Source organism: Pelophylax lessonae (assembly GCF_965119305.1).
Source record: "Pelophylax lessonae genome assembly, chromosome: 4".
Lineage (NCBI taxonomy): Eukaryota > Metazoa > Chordata > Amphibia > Anura > Ranidae > Pelophylax > Pelophylax lessonae.
In genome coordinates, this window is record NC_138771.1 from 353,062,807 (window position 1) to 353,081,740 (window position 18,934).

General features: G+C 42.2%; 1 protein-coding gene across 5 annotated transcripts in view; it reads left to right on the forward strand.

Annotated features, from left to right (window-relative positions):
• FGF1 (fibroblast growth factor 1) overlaps positions 1-18,934 on the forward strand; it is a 202,066-nt gene that overhangs the window by 103,784 nt on the left and 79,348 nt on the right. The window contains exon 1 of one of the 5 annotated variants that reach the window (XM_082256511.1): positions 11,280-11,301. The exons of the other annotated variants lie outside the window; for them this stretch is intronic. The gene's annotated coding sequence lies outside the window, so the exon portion shown is untranslated. Of the gene's footprint in view, positions 1-11,279; positions 11,302-18,934 lie in introns of those variants that run through there. 5 annotated transcript variants of the gene reach the window in all.

An 18,934-nucleotide genomic window follows, 5' to 3' on the forward strand; every position in this document is an offset into this window, starting at 1 on the left:
GCGACCTAGTCTATATCTGTACATGTGAGATACACCCTTTGGCTCCTGTTGTTCTATTCTGCTATTCAATAAACACCCATTTAGGGGAAAGAAAGATATTAAATTGCGGCTTAGTCTGTATCTGTACGTGTGAGATACACCCTTTGGATACTGTTGTTCTATTCTGCTATTCAATAAACACCCATTTAGGGAAAAAATATTAAATTGCGGCCTAGTCTGTATGTGTACGTGTGAGATACACCCTTTACATACTGTTGTTCTATTCTGCTATTCAATAAACACCCATTTAGGGGAAAATTCATAATTTTGCAGCGTTTGATTATGTTACTGTGAGATACACCCTTTAAATTTGTTTGGCGCATCTCCTTCCACCACCGAGGATTGCTGGGCGCTTCAGTTTGCCTCCTGTTGCTAACTCCTACTCCGCTTCCTCATCCTCATCCTCTGCCGCCTCCGTATCTGGTCAGCGTAACACCTTCACCACCAACTTCAGCACAGCCAGGGGTAAACGACAGCAGGCAGTTTTACTGATTTAACTGATAACAACAGATACTACACTTGATCTTAGCCAAAAGGTCAAGAAGCGATGCTGGTGGCATTCCCACCTGACAGCAGGGGCACAGTGGAAGCACAAGGCGGAGGCAGAGGAGGAGGAGGTCGCCAATGCAGCCAGGGCACCGCCAGCACCTCAGAATGCAGGGTTAGCATGTATGAAATGTGGAAAAGCTTTGTCGGCACGCCACAACAACCAGGACCACCAGCTGTTTTTTTTTTTTGTTTTTTTAAGCCCGTGGTGTGTGAACACACTCAGACTATCACCCGGTGGGTGCATAAAAAAGTGCACACCAAAAAAGTGAAACACAAAAAGTGCACAGAGTGTACACATGGTCCCTGACCCTGATCCCCCGGGGCACAAGGCTCCTGACAGGGACTGGGGTACTTACACTGGCTAACCTGGTCGAAACCAGGCAGCCCCATTCTTTAGGAGGTCTGCTGAAACAGACCACCCCAAGTAATAGGTGGGGCTCTCCCGAAGAGAAACCCCATGAGAGAGGGCGAACCAAGCCAGAAGGCCATATCCACCCCCTCCCAAGACTTTCAAGGACAGGCCCAAGGACCTACACCCTACTAATCACGCTGTGCAAAATAAAGTGTTCCGCCACAATAAAAAACACAAAATGTGAGACACACAACACATAAAAGTGGGGAAAGGGATAGTGAAGAAGTGCAAGGTTAGTGCCACGTTGCAATACTATGGCAGGCCCTTCAGCCAGGAATAAAAAATTCCTCTCGTCCTGACTCCTGACCTAAAGGCCCGGCCCTAGAGGCAGGTGTGAAAAACGTGTGTAGGAAGTGCAGTGTCCTTGGTGCCATACTTATAGTGTTGCCATCCACCGTGAATTATGGAACCCCTGGACTGCCACTCCAGGGGTACATACACCACAGGCTTTTCAGAATCCCGGTCCCTGGCAAGACCAGTGCAGCCTCGTCCCTACCAGAAGGCCTCAGAACTTAGAAAGCTTTGGGAGAGCCCACAACCAGGGACACATTCCTTTTCAAAGGCCAGACTCAACCCAGAAGGGGGAAAAAAGCCCCCCCGCCGCCATCACCGTTCCTTACCATATACCATATACAGTTCCTTACCGTTCCTTATGTACTATACACGTACTGAATGAGGGTCTGCCCTCTTCAACTTCTGGGTCTCCAAATTGGGCACATGACCTGAGCTTGCCCTTTACGCCTTGGAGGTGCTGGCCTGCCCTGCAGCCAGTGTATTATCTGAACGTGTATTTAGCACGGCTGGGGGCGTTATCACAGACAAGCGCAACCGCCTGTCCAGAGCCAATGTGGACAAGCTCACGTTCATTAAAATGAACCAGGCATAGATCCCACAGGACTTGTCCGTACCTTATGCAGAATAGACATGTATACCGGCCTTACCCAGCAATTGTTGTATTTTTGATCTTTGTCACTCTTTTGGGGTGTACCCTAATTTAAAAAGAAATAAAATTAAAAACAAAAACCAGTGTTGGCTACCTCGTCCTCCTCCACCGCCGCATCCACCTACACCGCCACATCCACCGCCACCTCAACCTCTTACTCCATATGGGCCTCTTCCTCCTAGATCAAGATGATTCTTTTTTATTTTTATGTTTCTTATGTTATTTTAAGTTATTTCCCTATCTACATTTCTTTGCAGAGCACTTGCCATGCTCTTAACAAGCTTTTTCTGCCATTTGCAGCCCTCTAGCCCTTTCCATGTTACTTTTTTTTTAGAGCCATTTTAGTGCTCAAAAGTTCGGGTCACCATTGACTTCAATGGGGTTTGGGATCGGGGTCAAGTTCGAGTTAAGTTCGGGTCACGAACCCAGACTTTTTTTTCAATTTCGGCTGGACCCGCCGAACCCGGACATCCAGGTGTTCGCTCAACTCTACTGCTGAGGCCTAATAGCAGTAGTTCAGGCTTCCTCCTGGGGGAGAGGGCCCAGGAGAGAGAGCTCTGAACAGACCTTCCCAAACATTTATCTTTTCCCAAGCCACACCTCCTGGACGCCCCTCCCAGGGATTGGCTGAGGTCAGATAAATATTCATATCCCAGAGATTTATCCTCCTACTTTATTTCCGGAAGTATCTTCCAGAGGCAGGCAGGAGCAATCAACCCCCAGGTGTAGTGTTTCTCAAGGTAACTGACAGAACACCAGTAGCCTTTTTCAATAAACAGTACAAGGAACCAAAAGCTAAATGTCTCTATACCATCATCCAGGAGTAAATCTTTGGAACTCGCATTACTAAAGGCAGAGCAGTAGTGGAAGAATTAATGGGCACTGCAGTTTACACATAAAGTGATGCTAAACTCTACATCCATAGCTCCCAACTGTCTAAGATTTGGAACAAAGTCCCTCTGTCCCTCTTTCCTTCCCATTTATCCCTCATTTTTACTTTTCTGGCACATGCACATAAAACTGTTCGTTTTTACCCTTCCCTTCTGGGGCATGGCAAACTATAACGGGGTGTAATTGGAGTAAGTGCATCCTGCACTGTATGGCTTCTTGTGTTTTTTTGGCTTTTACAAGTTGCATTTTTGTGAGTATCCATCTTAAACAATTTTTATCCCTTAATAATTTTTGGATAATGCACTAGGTTCTGGCACCTTCCTGTTTGTTTGTTTTTGTAGTGTCCCTCATGGTCTGATCTATATAGTTGTATATAAAATGCACTATTTATCTTTCAAAAAGTGTTTCCCAGTGCTAAACCTTTCATCCAATTTCGAAATTGCTGCATTTGTAAACTTCAAAAGCTAGTATAAAGGAAGAATAGTGGTAAAAAAAGCACTTGTGGGTTTAACTAATTTTTTTTTTTTATAATCATCCTTTAATGGGGAAGTGGCGGGGGGGGGGGTCTATGCCTACATTTATTTGCTAATAGGTGTCCCTCGTCCCAATCTCAAAAAGTTGGGAGGTATGTACTTCTCAAGTATGTTTGCTGCTGTAATCCAACTTCCTCTTAGAGGGTGGCTATATTCATTCTCATCGGTCCAACTGTATGTAGGAACATAGCCACCCTCTCCTGGCTGCTCCCAAGATGGAGTAGAGACTATTGACTATGAGATTTGTAGAGTGCACAGAACAGAGCACATGATTGTGTACATGAATGTGCACTGTTCGTACCAAAAGAATGGAAGTGAAGAGGAAAGGGAGAGGTTTGGTAGCTCACAGATTACATTTCAAGTAGGCAGAAAAACACACTAAGATCAATTTAATAAAAAATAGATTATGAGGTTATTAATTAGTGCTTGAATTAGTATTAGTATTAGTATGAATTACTATTTTTTTTAAATCTAAGGATATTGTTTAGTGCCACTTTATCGCGTGGCCCCTTGCAATAGCAAAAAGGGGGGGGGGGGGGTAATGGGACTTTGAATGAGGTAGATTGCCAAAAAAAATAAAATAAATAAGAAAAAATATATATAAAAACGTAATTTATTACATGTAGCCAAAAAAGAAACATGTCATAAGGAGAAGATCACATAGTCCCAATGGGATAACAGAGTATATAAGGACAAGTCTGATTTTGAGAAAAAATGATAAAGAGTATATAGATGTCCTGTCATATACACATACAATTCATATTATAAAAAATATTTATATATAGCATATAAATAAATATCATAAAAACATATGTATAATACATATAAGGCACACCTGTGCAATAATCATGCTGTCTAATCAGCATCTTGATATGCCACACCTGTGAGGTGGATGGATTATCTCGGCAAAGGAGAAGTGCTCACTAACACAGATTTAGCCAAATTTGTGAACAATATTTGAGAGAAATAGGCCTTTTGCGTACATTGAAAAAGTCTTAGATCTTTGAGTTCAGCTCATGAAAAATTAAGGCAAAAACAAAAGTGTTGCGTTTCTAATTTTGTTCAGTGTAAGTGGATCAGTAAGACATTGTTATTTTATTGTTATGATGAAGCTGTACCATTTGAGTCCCCAGGTCTTTCTTAAATCACCTTGAGTACCAGAGTTTATTTACCAAGAGGAATTTCTCTGATGTCACGTGTGACATCACATCTCTTTCAGTGTAAATACAATGCAAATGTATAGTGTTTACAGTGGTGTGCCACAGACCCTTAGCTTAGGTCCTGGCTGTCAGTGACCGATGACCGTTTCAGTGCTGGTGCCTTTGGGGTCCATAAAAGTAGCTGGGTCCGGGTGCCATTTTTAAAATGGTGCTGGGACAAATGGCTACCGTCCCTGTGCATTTTTAAAATGGCAGTAGGGACTGAAGTGGTAAAAGCATAGTTACATAGTTAGTCTGGTTAAAAACAAACAAAAGTCCATCTAGTACAACCAATAAAAGGGAAAAAGAAAATCATACAATCTTATATACACAATCCTATATACAAAAACCCAGCACAACATGATCCATATAGCATCAACAGGGGAATAAATTTGATGACTCATCAGCTGTCAGCCGGCTTCCCCACTAACAGCTGATTGTAAAAAAAAAAGCAGACAATTAGAAAGTATGAAAAAAATGGCGTGGCCCCCCCCCCAGTCTATACAAGGCTCTTATCCAGGCATGCAGCCTGACAGTTTAGAAAAGGGGGGGCAAGCGAGAGCCCCCCTCCTGAACCATATCAGGTCACACGCCCTCAACATGCGTGCTTTGGGGCAGCAGGGCATCAACATGGGGACAAGGTCCTCATCCCCACAACTGTAGCCAGTGGTTGTGGGGGTCTGCAGCCGGGGGCTTTACAGAATCTGGAAGCCTGCTTTCACAAGATGGCCCCCAGATCCTGCCCCCCCTATGTAAATAGGTATCCTACCCATTCATTAAAAAAGTGTCAAAAAGTAAGAAAAACCCAGAGACAGTTTTTGACAAATCCTTTATTAAAAAATAAAAAAACAAAGTCCCCCGATGTAAATCCATCTGTCACGATTGACCACGGCGACTAGCTAACCGAGACGTGGTTTCGTGACTGGGGAGTATAAGGGAATAAGGGAAATTCCTACTGAGTAATAAGACTGGATGTGACACTTTCGCAGCCCGCACTGCCTTTGGTCACCACTAGAGGGAGACTCCACTCCAATCCAGCTGGCTGACCACACACAGGCAGATACAAATCTTACATACAATCTGGTGCACTGTAAGGGTTAGGGAGCAGTCTAGCAATTATCACACACTACTAAGATTCCTCCAGCTATCCTACAAGCTAGAACCCCTGTGTTAATCACTCTTCCCACTGTCCCCACACACCACAAACGATAGCCTGCCACCACCCAACAGTTTGTCTGCAGACTGGTCTGCTGGGACACCACACACACGCGGATCTCTGTCTGGTTTACAATCTACATGCAATCTGCCAACACACCGTGCAATTGCATACAGATTGGCATGTAGAGTAGACCAAGCAATTAGGCACTAAATTGCAACAATCTCTTCAGAGATATGAGTCCTAGCTTAGTACAAGGAAGTCACTTATTAATTTTATAATTTAATATCCCGAAAGTGGGCAGTGCATAAAAAATATACAAAGCAAAAGCGGTTACAAAAAATACACAAAAAGATAAAAAGACACACAATTGGCAATTTGCTATGAAAATGGAATAAAACAGAAATAAACTTTACCGAAGCTTATCCCTTGGTAGAAGCATACCGGAAACCGTGTGGGGACTCCCCAGTTCAGAACTGGCTTCATGGAAGAACATGTCTATATCTCAGGTTCCCCAATTTATTGGCATATGGATGTGGGCTGGGCTTTAGCCCTTGGCCAATCAACCCCAGGGGGTTGTCCCCATCCCAGGCCACAGGAGGTTTCGTGTCCTGAACTGACCAGAAGTGAATTGGCCCAGAACGGCGCTGACCGCTGAGTCAGGGATAGGAATTCTGACACCAGCGCATCGGTCTGATCGCGACAGTACCAAACACTGCCTGCCTGCCATAATCAGGCGCCATATAACGGTTTTGTGCATTTCTGTAGGATTCTACACACGCTACAAATACAGATTTACATGTACTTGTAGCCCAACACGTGAGCCATAAGAAGGAATTATTTTCATCTCTCTGCCACTAATATTTTAACTTTTATGAGAGATAAAATACATTCCTTAGATCTGATGATACCAACCAGAGCTTGCAGACCATTTGGAGCCTCTCCCTGCCCCCTCGTAGCCAAGATGTCTAGCAGTTTCCTTTGAGGCCTCAGGAAGGTGACAATTTCGTCTTCGAGGCTCCAGGAAGGTGACAATTTTGTTTCCTTGCATTGGAGACTTTTATTGCCATGTAGGTGTCAACTCTATAATAGAGAATGGTCCTGTCCCTTTCAGATGCTAATAACAGGACATATGTGTATGACTGATACTAAATACTACAATTCTTTATAACCCAAAATGACACTACATCTACAATTATACTATTTCTACAGATCACTTCATATCTCGCTAATGCAAAGCTACCCTACACTGACATTTATGTTACACCATCGTTATTCACAATGCCTGCCGCACCGCAGGAACCTGAAAAACAAAAAAATAAGAGCTCCGATACCGAGCACAGCTGGCCGCCGAATGCCTTTTTCGCTGTTTGACGGTTCTTATATAGGTAAGGGTGTCAGCTGGTGGCACTGCCCCCTCATGAGGTCATGGACTGGTGCATGCCCAATACTCATTCACATGGGGGGGGGGCTAGGATCTTGGGCCACCTCGTTAAGGGGGGCTACCAGATTCCAATAAGCCCCCTGCCCGCAGACCCCCACAACCACCAGCTACTGTATAGTTGTGGGGATGAGGCCCTTGTCCCCAAGGTGCTTGGGGGGTAGGGGGGCAGAGCCCACCCTGCCCCCAAGCACCTACCCGCCCATGTTGAGGGCATGTGGTCGGATATGGTTCAAGAGGGGAGCCCGCTTGCCCCCCTCTTTCCTGATCTGTCTGGCTGCATGCTTGGATAAGGGTCTGGTATAGATTATGGGGGGACCATATTTTATTTTGGCTGTTTTTTTTTTCATACTTATCAGTTGTCTGCTTTTTTAAAGATGAGTCATCGGTTGTTAAGGTCGTGGTGGCCGACTTCCTGACATACAAAAATAGTGCCCCCCCCTTTCCTCTGTGATGACCTTAAAGTGAATAACTTAAAACCAAGTTCACTATATGGACCACTTATATATTTATAAATGTTGATCATATCACCCCCTTATCTCCTCTTCTCAAGAGAAAATAAATCCAGTTCCTGTAATCTTTCCTCATAGCAAAGCTCCTCCATACCTCTTATCAGTTTCGTTGTCCTTCTTTTCACTTTCTTCAGCACTATTTCTGCCTTTCTCTACACTAAAACACTATTTCCTATTATGGAAAAGCATGTTGGTTGTTCTGTATGGAAGAGGGGCATTTGCTCTTATTATTATATATAAATCTACCAAGACTTCATATTATACAGTATGGAAATGAAGTCTTGCCATTTAATTCTCATAAAAATGGTGACAATCTGATGCATTACCACAATATTTATTCATATAAGTGATAGGTTTGCCCAAGTCAACAGGCTTTAGCAGCCACAAACCACTTAAAAAACAAGATGGAGAAGCAGTCTATGATTCATCAAATTACTACAGACGTTTTCTGTCCGCGGAATGTGAGGGTATGTACAGTGAATACCTTCCTTGAAACTGAGCTATACCAAATTTTTGATGCAAGTTCAATATCGTATTTATGATACCTGGCAGTAGGATTTCACCCCTCTCCCAGTCTTACCATGAAAGTCAGGATTTTGCTGGGAGCTGATTTTCCTAATCACTGTGTATGGAGTAACCTCTCTATACATTTTTATGATGAATATACTAGGAGCTAGTGATGTAAATGTTGCAGTTTAAGAAAATTTGCCTTGGACTGAACTGAAATTAACTGAACAGATAGACAATGGGTGTTTTTAATGATCAGCAAGCAGTAAGGTCTGGGACTGGATGGTCAAGTGCGCCCCTTTCAGAAAAATCATAAATGGAACATTGTATGCTTACCTAAAAGCAGGGCTCGAGTCCTGGGGGAACGCATGGGAACGACGTTCCTGTACTATTTTTACAGCAGGAACGCCGTTCCCGTTAGCAGCTGCGTCCCCCAACACAATCCCAGAGCCTGGCTCCATGTCCTGCTCTGGTATGGCGGAATCGGTAAGCCCTGATAGCGGGTCCCGACCCGCCATCCCCGAGCACAATGTGAGGAAAGGAGCCACACTGCAGGAAGCAGAGCCGATGCTTCCTGTATAGTGCCGGCTCCTGTCACAGGTGGAGGGTTACCAAATGTACTCCGCCTGTGACAGAAGCAAAACTGCAGATGAGAGAGGGAGGCGGGGTAGCTGTCAAGTAAGCCCGCGCTGCCTGAAAATCAGGAGCCCCATCAGCATAGGCATGCGCATGGGGTGTGCCGAGTGTGCACAGGCACACCCTAATCAGCCAGGTGCGCATTACATGCTTGCCAAGTCAGTGACTTTTCTGCTACAGCAGCTAAGTCCCAGAATGAAGGCTATGAGTATTGCAGCCCTATAATTACTTGCTTCTAATCTCCTATCCCCCTGGCAGTCTCCTGTCATCTCCATCTGTGTCCCCCTTCACTCAGATCCCCCTCCTCCCCAATCTCCAGTTCCATGTGCTGAGAGATTTCGGAGGCGGAGCATAGATACTGCCAGGTGTGCTGACACTGTGCACTGTGCAGTGAGAAAGTTTAGCTGAGCTGATGTTCTTCTGAGGAGTGTCTATTTGGCTCCTGGGGTAAGCCGGCAGTTTCATGTAAGGATTTATAAGAATTTGTTTGCAGGACATGAAAAGAGTGAAACTGATAAGAAGGATTAGAAGAGGGATGAGTGTGTGTGGGGGAGCTGACTGAGTCTGCAGCTTTCCTCACAGATAAGACATTTCTCCCAAACTGGCACACATCCCTGTATACACATCCCTGTATACACATCATTGTATACACATCCCTGTATACACATCATTGTATACACATCACTGTATACCCATCACTGTATACCCATCACTGTATACACATCACTGTATACACATCCCCTAAGGCTTAAGCCCTCTGTATGTCCAGATGATGAGAAGTTACTTGATGACTTTTCTATTTAACCCTGTGTTATCTAAACTCTGAACAATCAAAGTGTAAACTGACCACATAAACACCTTATGTACAAAATAACAATCCTTAACCACTTGACTCGGGAAGATTTACCTCCTTTCATGACCACTGACCAGGCCATTTTTTGTGATACAGCACTGTGTTACTTCACCTTCACTGGTCGTGCGACACTGTACCCAAATAACATTTGTCATTTTTTTCCCCCACAATGGTATTTGATCACCAATGCGGCTTTTTATGTTTTGTGTTATAAACAAAAAAAGACTGACAATTCTGAAAAAAAAAACAATACTTTTTTACTTTCTCCTTTAAACACATCCAATAAAAAAGTTAAAAATATTGAATGTCTTCATAAATTTAGTCCAATATGTATTCTGCTACATATTTTTGGTAAAAAGAAAAGAAAACCCAATAACTGTATATTGATTGGTTTGCGTCTACAATCTATTGGATATAAATATACTATTTATCTTTATGCTAGTATTGGCGGCGATCAACTTATGCCAGGATATTGCTTACCCTACATATTAGTAAAATACCCTCTTGTCTGCACACAGCCCAGCTCAGGATTCAGCCCACAAGTGTGTCCCCATGAGCGCCGGCGGAGGACACAAAAAGAGAAGGTTTGATTGCACAGAGCTGGTAAGTATAAAATGTTTGTTATTATAATTTTTTTTAAATTACCCTTTACAAACCCTTTAATAATAGCTTGTCAATCAAATGAATAAGCTCACGCCAGAGTAACTATAGCAGTGTCTTTGCTTTTATTAAAGTGTTCTCTGTTTACTTACAACTAAAGTTTATTAGGGTCAGTAACTCAAACTGTCTTGGCAGAATTAAAAAAACGACGCCACAAAGTTAATAAGCGACAAGATATTACTAAACGGAAGGAGACAAAAGTAATTAAAAACATAGATCAATCCTCCCTATTCCTTTCCTGGAACTGTCAAACAATTCAAAGGGCTTTCTATTGTGTTCCTCACAGTCAGCGATGGACAATTTCATGGAATCGCTGTAGGAAGCATGTACCTGCTGCCAAGGGAGCGTTCTCTTGTCAAGGTTACATTGCAGCACACAAGCACTGACCCCTAATAAAGACAAATGTAAATGATGTGGCTGGCTCAGCACATTAGACAGACTGACTCTAGAGAAAGTCTGAACACTCTGCACATTGTAATGCAAGTGGAATTTATGTTTAATAGAGCAGAGTTGTCACAAGCATGCACTATTGTCAAGGTCAGTCTAACCAACAATAGTGCCTCTGTGAAGTACTAATATATGGCAGGCGCAAAGAAAGCAATTACATTTGTTAGGCACTGAGCCAAGCATGCCAGTCACTGTCCTGCAGGGTGCAGTAAAAGAATAGCAACTAAGCTTGAACACAACAACCTGGGCTACAGACAAAAAGTATAAAGTGCTGAAAAATGTCACCCAGTATTGCACTGAAATGTTGGATTGGAGATTTTATATAGGTTTAAACTTGAAGGTGAGAAAAGCAAAGAGAAATCTCACTCAAAAGTTGATTGATCACTTAGAAGCCATTAGAATATATCTAAAGTTATTTTTATTTTTTTTGCTAGGTAAGTAAATGGATAAACCCCCTTTTTTTGCTGTCTGTATCCTTTTGCGGAGATTACCTGCTTCTTCTGTTCAAGCGATACCACAGGAAGTGGAAGGAATTTTTTTTTTAAATTGAGAGGAAAAGCCCTGTTGGACATTTGATGCTGGAACAGATGTTCCTATTGGAAGTTTCCCCTCTCTATTTTGGTTGCGGTGACAGCCGATTGCGTTCTTCTTATTGCCATCCTTGTAGTGTTGGAATACTGACAAAAAACCCTCAACTTTATTTTGGTGCGTTCAAATATCTCAAATATTTTAGAGTTTTTGATAGAGCAGTAAGGGGATAAAACCCCTGGCAGCTTTTTTTGTCATTTGTGTCTCCTTAGAGAAATTTTCCTTCCATTCCTGTCCTGTTGGCACAACTGGAAATCCTCTTGTAGACAGCTATCACCGCAACAATTTCCCCCTTTGGAAGATTTTGTCTCTGTTTCTGTTCCTGTGAAAGCTCCTGTTGACGGGATTGCTTTGGTGGTAAATCCCTAGTTTCCTTAAGACTTAGGTGCATTACCTGTTCTCATACCGTATATTATACCATGATTACTAGTTATGCCACTAGGTGATAGTATTAAGTTGATGCTTGAGTTAATGTAATGTTCTTCCCATTACAACAACATGGTTATGATGTAATTTCCTTTTCTTTATTCATGTTTTCCATTGAAGCAAAAAATAGGCTTATGGCCAGCCATTTCTTGACTGGTATGAGGCAAATTAGTGGCAGATTTTCAACAGTCTGTATTGTTAAAAATGAGCATATATCAGGCTCTGTGTGCACCTTAATTCTCTGTTTTTGCTCTGCCATCTGAACATTACATACAGTAAATATTTCACATCAAAAAATCTGAGAGCAACGTCTGCTAATAGTAGGATCTGGAGAAGAGTTGTATTGATCTGCATGTTCAATATCTGTTGTGTTTTCCAGGACCCATAGAAGCAGTAGATTGTTGTGACATGTTACATTTATTGCAAAAGGGCCAAAATCATTATCTTCATCATTAATGTTTTTTTCCTTCTAAACAATGTATTAAAAAAAAAAGAAAAAAAAAAAAAAACGGGTGCAGGTAAATAGTCAAATGATTATATTATGCCATCATATAAGGTATTTCCAACAATTTTTAATATTTTTTTTTTTTGCTGCATATACACCACTGTTAGGCCTCATTCACACTGAGCATTGAAAAAGTCACGTGTGTGTTGTGACGCAACACGTTGGGAGAAGCCGGGTGACGTCAATTCTGGTCTACGGCCGAGACCGGAAGTATCGGAGTACACCGCATCAGCGGTTCAGCTGTTTGCAGCTTGCATTGCTTCTATCTTAACTGTAAGTTTGTTATGATTTTTACCCATTAAACTTATCTTACTACACTATGAGAGCCCCCTCTTATCATTTTGGATGAGCGAGTGTCTTAGGAATCTGCCAGAACGCTGATCCTTATCTGCCAGAGCGCTGATCCATGACCATCCCATAGAAGGAAAAGGAATATCTATTTGGCATTATATATTTGAAGATCTCTTCATATCTATAAGCCCCTGCATTATTGGAAAATACCTGGAGGTCCCCTATGGTGATTTACTACACCAAAACACTCATTTGAGTGTTAATGGAGGTGAGCGGCCATTGCACTTCATTTGGGATATAAAGCTCACGAATAATCGCACTTTGCTGTCACCGGAAGCGTTTTTTTTTTTTTTTGCAAAGTCACTGGATCACCAATGAACTTTTATTATAACCACTTGTTATGAAGTAGCACTTTATTTTTGTGCACATTATTTATTCGCATTTTGGACTTTTCTGTTTTTTGCATTCATTCATTGTAGGCACTGTACAGCATTTCCTTGCTGGTGATTATTTTGCACCATTTAGCACTAGTTGCACTTTCAACCTATAGTGTTCACTTTCACATGATATTTGTGTCATTCACCACAATTATATTTCCGGCCATTTGCCGTCCACAGCTATTATTATTATTTTGTCTTTTTGTCTATAACACTAATAGCACCTTCATCATCAGTATTTGGCACTGATCACTTTATTGATCTACCTATCAGCACTCCAGCACTTTTTGTGTATATTTGCACATTTTTACACCGCTATACTAGGATTGTCTCCTTATTCATTTTGTTTTGCATATTCATTATATTTACATTGTTTATGGTTATTATTTATTGATTCAGCAGCACTTCAGCACTTATTGTGTCATTCTGCACATTTTGCATCATTATTGACTTCTTATGAAGGATTGAGATATATATATTTTTTATATTCTTTCTATTCTTTTTATTCTTCATTCTACGTTTACAGTGGTCATATTTTACACAACATTATTTATATTCATATTTTATTTATCTGTGGTCCACCATTCCTAGAAATTAAGTGCTGATTACTCCTCTTTTATTCCTTTTGAGTACGTTGTGACACTACTGAATCAGCTGCTGATTTCGGTGTTCCATTATCTGACCTCACATTCTTTTTTACCTCAGTGGTAGCGCATTGGTTCCCCTCCTCTTTTTTCACACTGGGCGTTTACTTCCTGTGCTTGAGGCTCCAGTGTTTTGGTGTGGGTGGAAGGTACAGTTGCAACATCCAGCTTCACTGCCCATGTTGTTACTATTATTATTATACAGAATTTATATAGCGCCAACAGTTTCCGCAGTGCTTTATAATACACTGCTCAAAAAAAATTAAAGGAACACTTTGAAAACACATCAGATCTCAACTGGGAAAAACACCATGCTGGATATCTATACTGATATGGACTGTGTAATGTGTTAGGAATGAAAGGATGCTACATCGTTTAATGGAAATTAAAATTATGTACCTACAGAGGGCTGAATTCAAAGACACCCCGAAAATCAAAGTGAAAAAATAATGCAGCAGGCTAGTCCATTTTGCTGAAATTTTATTGCAGCAACTCAAAATGGTACTCAGTAGCTTGTATATGCCCCCATATGCTTTTATGCATGCCTGACAATGTCGGGGCATGCTCCTAATGAGACAATGGATGGTGTCCTGGGGTATTTTCTCCCAGTACTTGACCAGGGCATCAATGAGCTCCTGAACAGACTGAGGTGGAACCTAGCGGCGTTGGATGGACCAAAACATAATGTCCCAGAGGTGATCTTTTGGATTTAGGCCAGGCGAACGTGAGGGCCATTCAATGGTATCAATTCCTTCATCCTCCAGGAACTGGCTACATACACTCGCTACATGAGGCTGGGAATTGTCATGTACCAGAAGGAGCCCAGGACCCACTGCACCAGTGTAGGGACTGACTTCTGACTATAGGTCCAAGGATTTCATCCCGATACCAAATGGCAGCCAGGATGCCATTGTCTAGCCTGTAGAGGTCTGTGTGTCCCTCCATGGATATGCCTCCCCAGACCATCACTGATCCACCACCAAACCAGTCATGCTGAACGATGTTACAGACAGCATAACGTTCTCCACGGCTTCTCCAGACCCTTTCACATCTGTTACATGTGCCCAGGGTTAACCTGCTCTCATCTGTGAAAAGCACAGGGCGCCATTGGCGGACCTGTCAATTCTGGTGTTCAATGGCAAATGCCGATCGAGCTCCACAGTGCCGGGCAGTAAACACAAGGCTCACTAGAGGACGTTGGGCCCTCAGGCCACCCCCATAAAGTCTGTTTCTGATTGTTTGGTCAGAGACATTCACACAAGTGGCCTTCTGGAGGTCATTTTGTAGGGCTCTGACGGTGCTCATGCTGTTCCTCCTTGCACAAAGGTGCAGATACCCGTCCTGCTGATAGGTTAAATACCTTCTATAGCCCTGTTTACCTCTCCTAGAGTAACTATCTGTCTTCTGGAATCTCCTCCATGCTCCTGAGATTGTGCTAGGAGACACAGCAAACCTTTTGGCAATGGCACGTATTGATGTACCATCCTGGAGAAGTTGGACTGCCTGTGCAACCTCTATAGGATCCAGGTATTGCCTCATGCTACCAGCAGTGACACTGACCCTAGCCAAATGCAAAACTAGTGAAAAACAGTCAGAAAAGATGAATAGGGAAAAAATGTCAGTGGTCATCACCATTCCATTTTTCCTATTTTGGAGGTTGTCTCAATGTTGTCCATCTAGTGCATCTGTTGTTAATTTAATAAACGCCAAAGCAGCTGAAACTGATTTACAAACCCGTCTGCCACTTAACTGACCAGAAAAATACCCCATTTCTTTTCACTTGATTCTATACTCCGAATAAAAAGTGTTCCTTTAATTGTTTTGAGCAGTGTATAAGGGGAGACAGTACAAAACCAATACAGCTCAATAGAAAAGGAATAGGAGGGCCCTGCTCATAGAGCTTACAAATGAAAGGGAGGGGAAGGTGGTACAAAAGGTAACAGCTGCGGGGGATAATTTGATGGAGGTGGCTGGAGAACAGATTTGAGATGGAAGTGGGTATAGGTGTGCGCAGTCTATAGCATTAGGGTGTGCACCCCAAAGTTCAAACACACATGCCCCAGCTGCATGGGACAGTGAATAAATAAGACTCTGTGCTGAGTGGGTTCCTGTTCATTTGCAAACTGAAGCATAGTAAACACAGTGAGTGTTTTTACTGTGTTCATTTAGAAAAGGAAGGCACTGGTAAATTACATATTTACTAGCCCCTTCCCCCACTCTCCATCCTGAAACATCTCTTGCAGCAGCTGGGGGGAGAATCTGCACCACGCGTAATTATTAGGGTGTGCCCAAGCACACCCCCTGCTCATGCCTATGGAAGTGGAGTAGGCTTCCCTGAAAAGTTGCCTAAAGAGTAGGAGCTAACCAGATGTACTGAGGAAGCGAGTTCCACAAGATGAGAGAGGTTCTGTAGAATATGGGAGCATGGGAGGAGGTATCAAGGAAGCTAGAGAGCAAGATGTCTTGGGTAGACGATTTGGGCAATATCTCTAGATGAGGTTGGTGATGTAGCTGGGGGCAGTGTTGTGAATGGTTTTGTATGTTGTGGTTAGTATTTTGATACTCTGGGCTAGTGGAAGCCAGTGAAGGGTTTGGCAGAGAGGGGTAGCAGCCACAGATCGCTTAGTAAGATGTTCAAGTCTAGCAGCAGCATTCATGATAGACTGAAGGGGAAATTCTAGGAATATATACACCTGAGAGCACAAAAAATGTTAGTAGCACTTGTCCAGCAGTAGCAGCTTTCAGCCTCTCATAGAGTTTATCAGACGGTTGGCACCGGGGCTGGATGATGCACCAGTACCTTCTGCATGCACCTAAATGTCAGGATCTCATGCACCCAGTGTGAATAAGACTTTTACAGTCTAGATCAGTGATGATGAACCTTGGCACCCCAGATGTTTTTGGACTACATTTTCCATGATGCTCCTGTACTCTGCAGTGTAGTTGAGCATCATGGGAAATGTAGTTCCAAAACGTCTGGAGTACCAAGGTTCGCCATCACTGGTGTAGATGCATGGCTTTATCCTTCTGGTATATTTTGGTATTTCTTCTGCATTGAGAAACAAAGTAGAATAAGGTGATTGGCCACTTAGCAATTTTTTTGACAGATGCAAATCACTAGTATCACCTAAATCACTAGTGTGACATTGCCTTAAGGCACATTGTGTGAGAATTCTGAAATCTTTTTTTTTTTATTTTTAATTACTATACCTCTTTATAATATAAAGAGGCATACTAATATATCGGAACTATCCTATGTTTTGGTGGAAAAGAACATAGATTTGGGTCCAAAAGAAGGACAAAAGAACATGCACCATATTTTCTTAAAGCGGTTGTAAACCCGTTTTATTTCTCTAAAATTGCAAACATGTTTTACTTACCTGCTCTGTGATGGTACTCCTTCTGTGGTCCCCCACTGGCGCTCTCAGCTCCTCCTCTTCTCAGTGAACCACTATAGGAAATTGCTTTCTATGGGGGCACACCTTCAGGCTCGATCCTGAGCCAGGCTGCGGGCATCTATTGACACACACAGCCTGGCTCAGCCCCAACCCCGCTCTCTGATCACAAGATTTGATTGAAAGCAGATGCAGCCAATGGCCCCAACTACTGCCTCTGTGAGCCGAAAGGAAGAGGTGAGCCACTGCAGATAGCACAGTGCTGGAACAAGATAGGACTCAGGTAAGTATACAGCGGGGTGAGGAGGCGATATATATATCTAAATTCAGGGAATGCATTAAGGTAAAACATGTCTAGTTTTTTGAACCACTTTAATTAATTGAATAAGCAGTTAAGATATGGAGGGGTTCAGTTGGAGTTTGCCTTTAACTTCAGAATTATCTCTAAGTAGATAGATGCTTTAAGGTAGCAATTGCAAGACAGAAAAGCATGTCAGATGTCTTCAGACTATGCTTAATGCATTTACCAGCAAAGAACAACCTACATGACCTTCTTTTCTCTGAGACATTGGCTAGGATGAGTTTGACTGGTCTGCAGGGCTTCCTTTCACAGTGGTGGGCTGCTTTGAGGATGTGGTTTTTCCCTCCCACCCAGCGTGCTTTGAAGAATTTAACCCTTAGTTCGTTTGTGGTCCTGGACACTTCCGAAAGTCCAGCTGAGATTGCTGCAAACAAACCGTACAGCAAGATGTTAACACGTCTTACTGTAAATACGGAAATAAAATTTTTTTTGTTTTCTCAAATTAATCTTTAAGTATTATGTATAACAAACAATATGATCCTCTAATTGTATGTAATTGTATCTAATTGTAAGGGGCTTAAAACATATACTTTAGCAGCTTGTGAATTTATTGCACAGTGTGAACTGTATAACTTGGGAATGTAAAGTACAGGCTGGTACAATTCATTGAAGACCTGCTTCCAATACTGAATAGGATTATTTTTTAACCACTTTTGGACCGGAAGGTTTTACTCCCTTAATGACTAGGCCATTTTTTGTGATTCGGCACTGCGTTAATTTAACGGACAATTGCGCGGTCATGCGATGCTGTACCCAAATAAAATTGATGTTCTTTTTTTCCCACAAATAGAGCTTTCTTTTGGTGGTATTTGATCACCTCTGCGATTTTTATTTTTTGCGCTATAAACAAAAAATGAGCGACAATTCTGAAAAAACAATATTTTTCAGTTTCTGCTATATAACATCACATTTTTTTATCATTTTAGGCCACTTTGTATTATGCTACATATTTTTGGTAAAAAAATCCCAATAAGCATATTTTTTTTTATTTTTTTTTTAAAGGCAAACTTTATTTAGATATGCTCAAACAGAACACAAAACCAGCAACAACAAATCCTTTACAAAAAAGAACAGGTAAATAAAGAGAAAGCATCGCCACAGGTTTAGATGCCCACATAGGGCATAGCACATACACAACAAGCACAATAAAATTATTATATTAGGAGCAATAATAGAAACCACACAGGTAGGGAGAAAGGGAGAAGAAAGGGGGGGAGGGAGGGGATAGGGAGGCAAACAGAGAGGTCCACTGGCAATATAAACAAAACTAGGATACCCAGTATCATAGCTTAAGGGGATTCTGTAACAGGTGGAGAAGTAGTAAGCTCAGAATCAACCCAAAGGGACCAGATTTTATGAAACTTTTTAGGAGAACTTCTAGCTTCATATGTCATTTTATAGAAAGGGAGCACTTGTAAGTGAGATCCACAATGGAATGTCAAGGGGAGTAGCAGATTTCCAACGTAGCGCTATAGCCTTCCTGGCATAAAAGAAGGTCAGGCGCAAGAA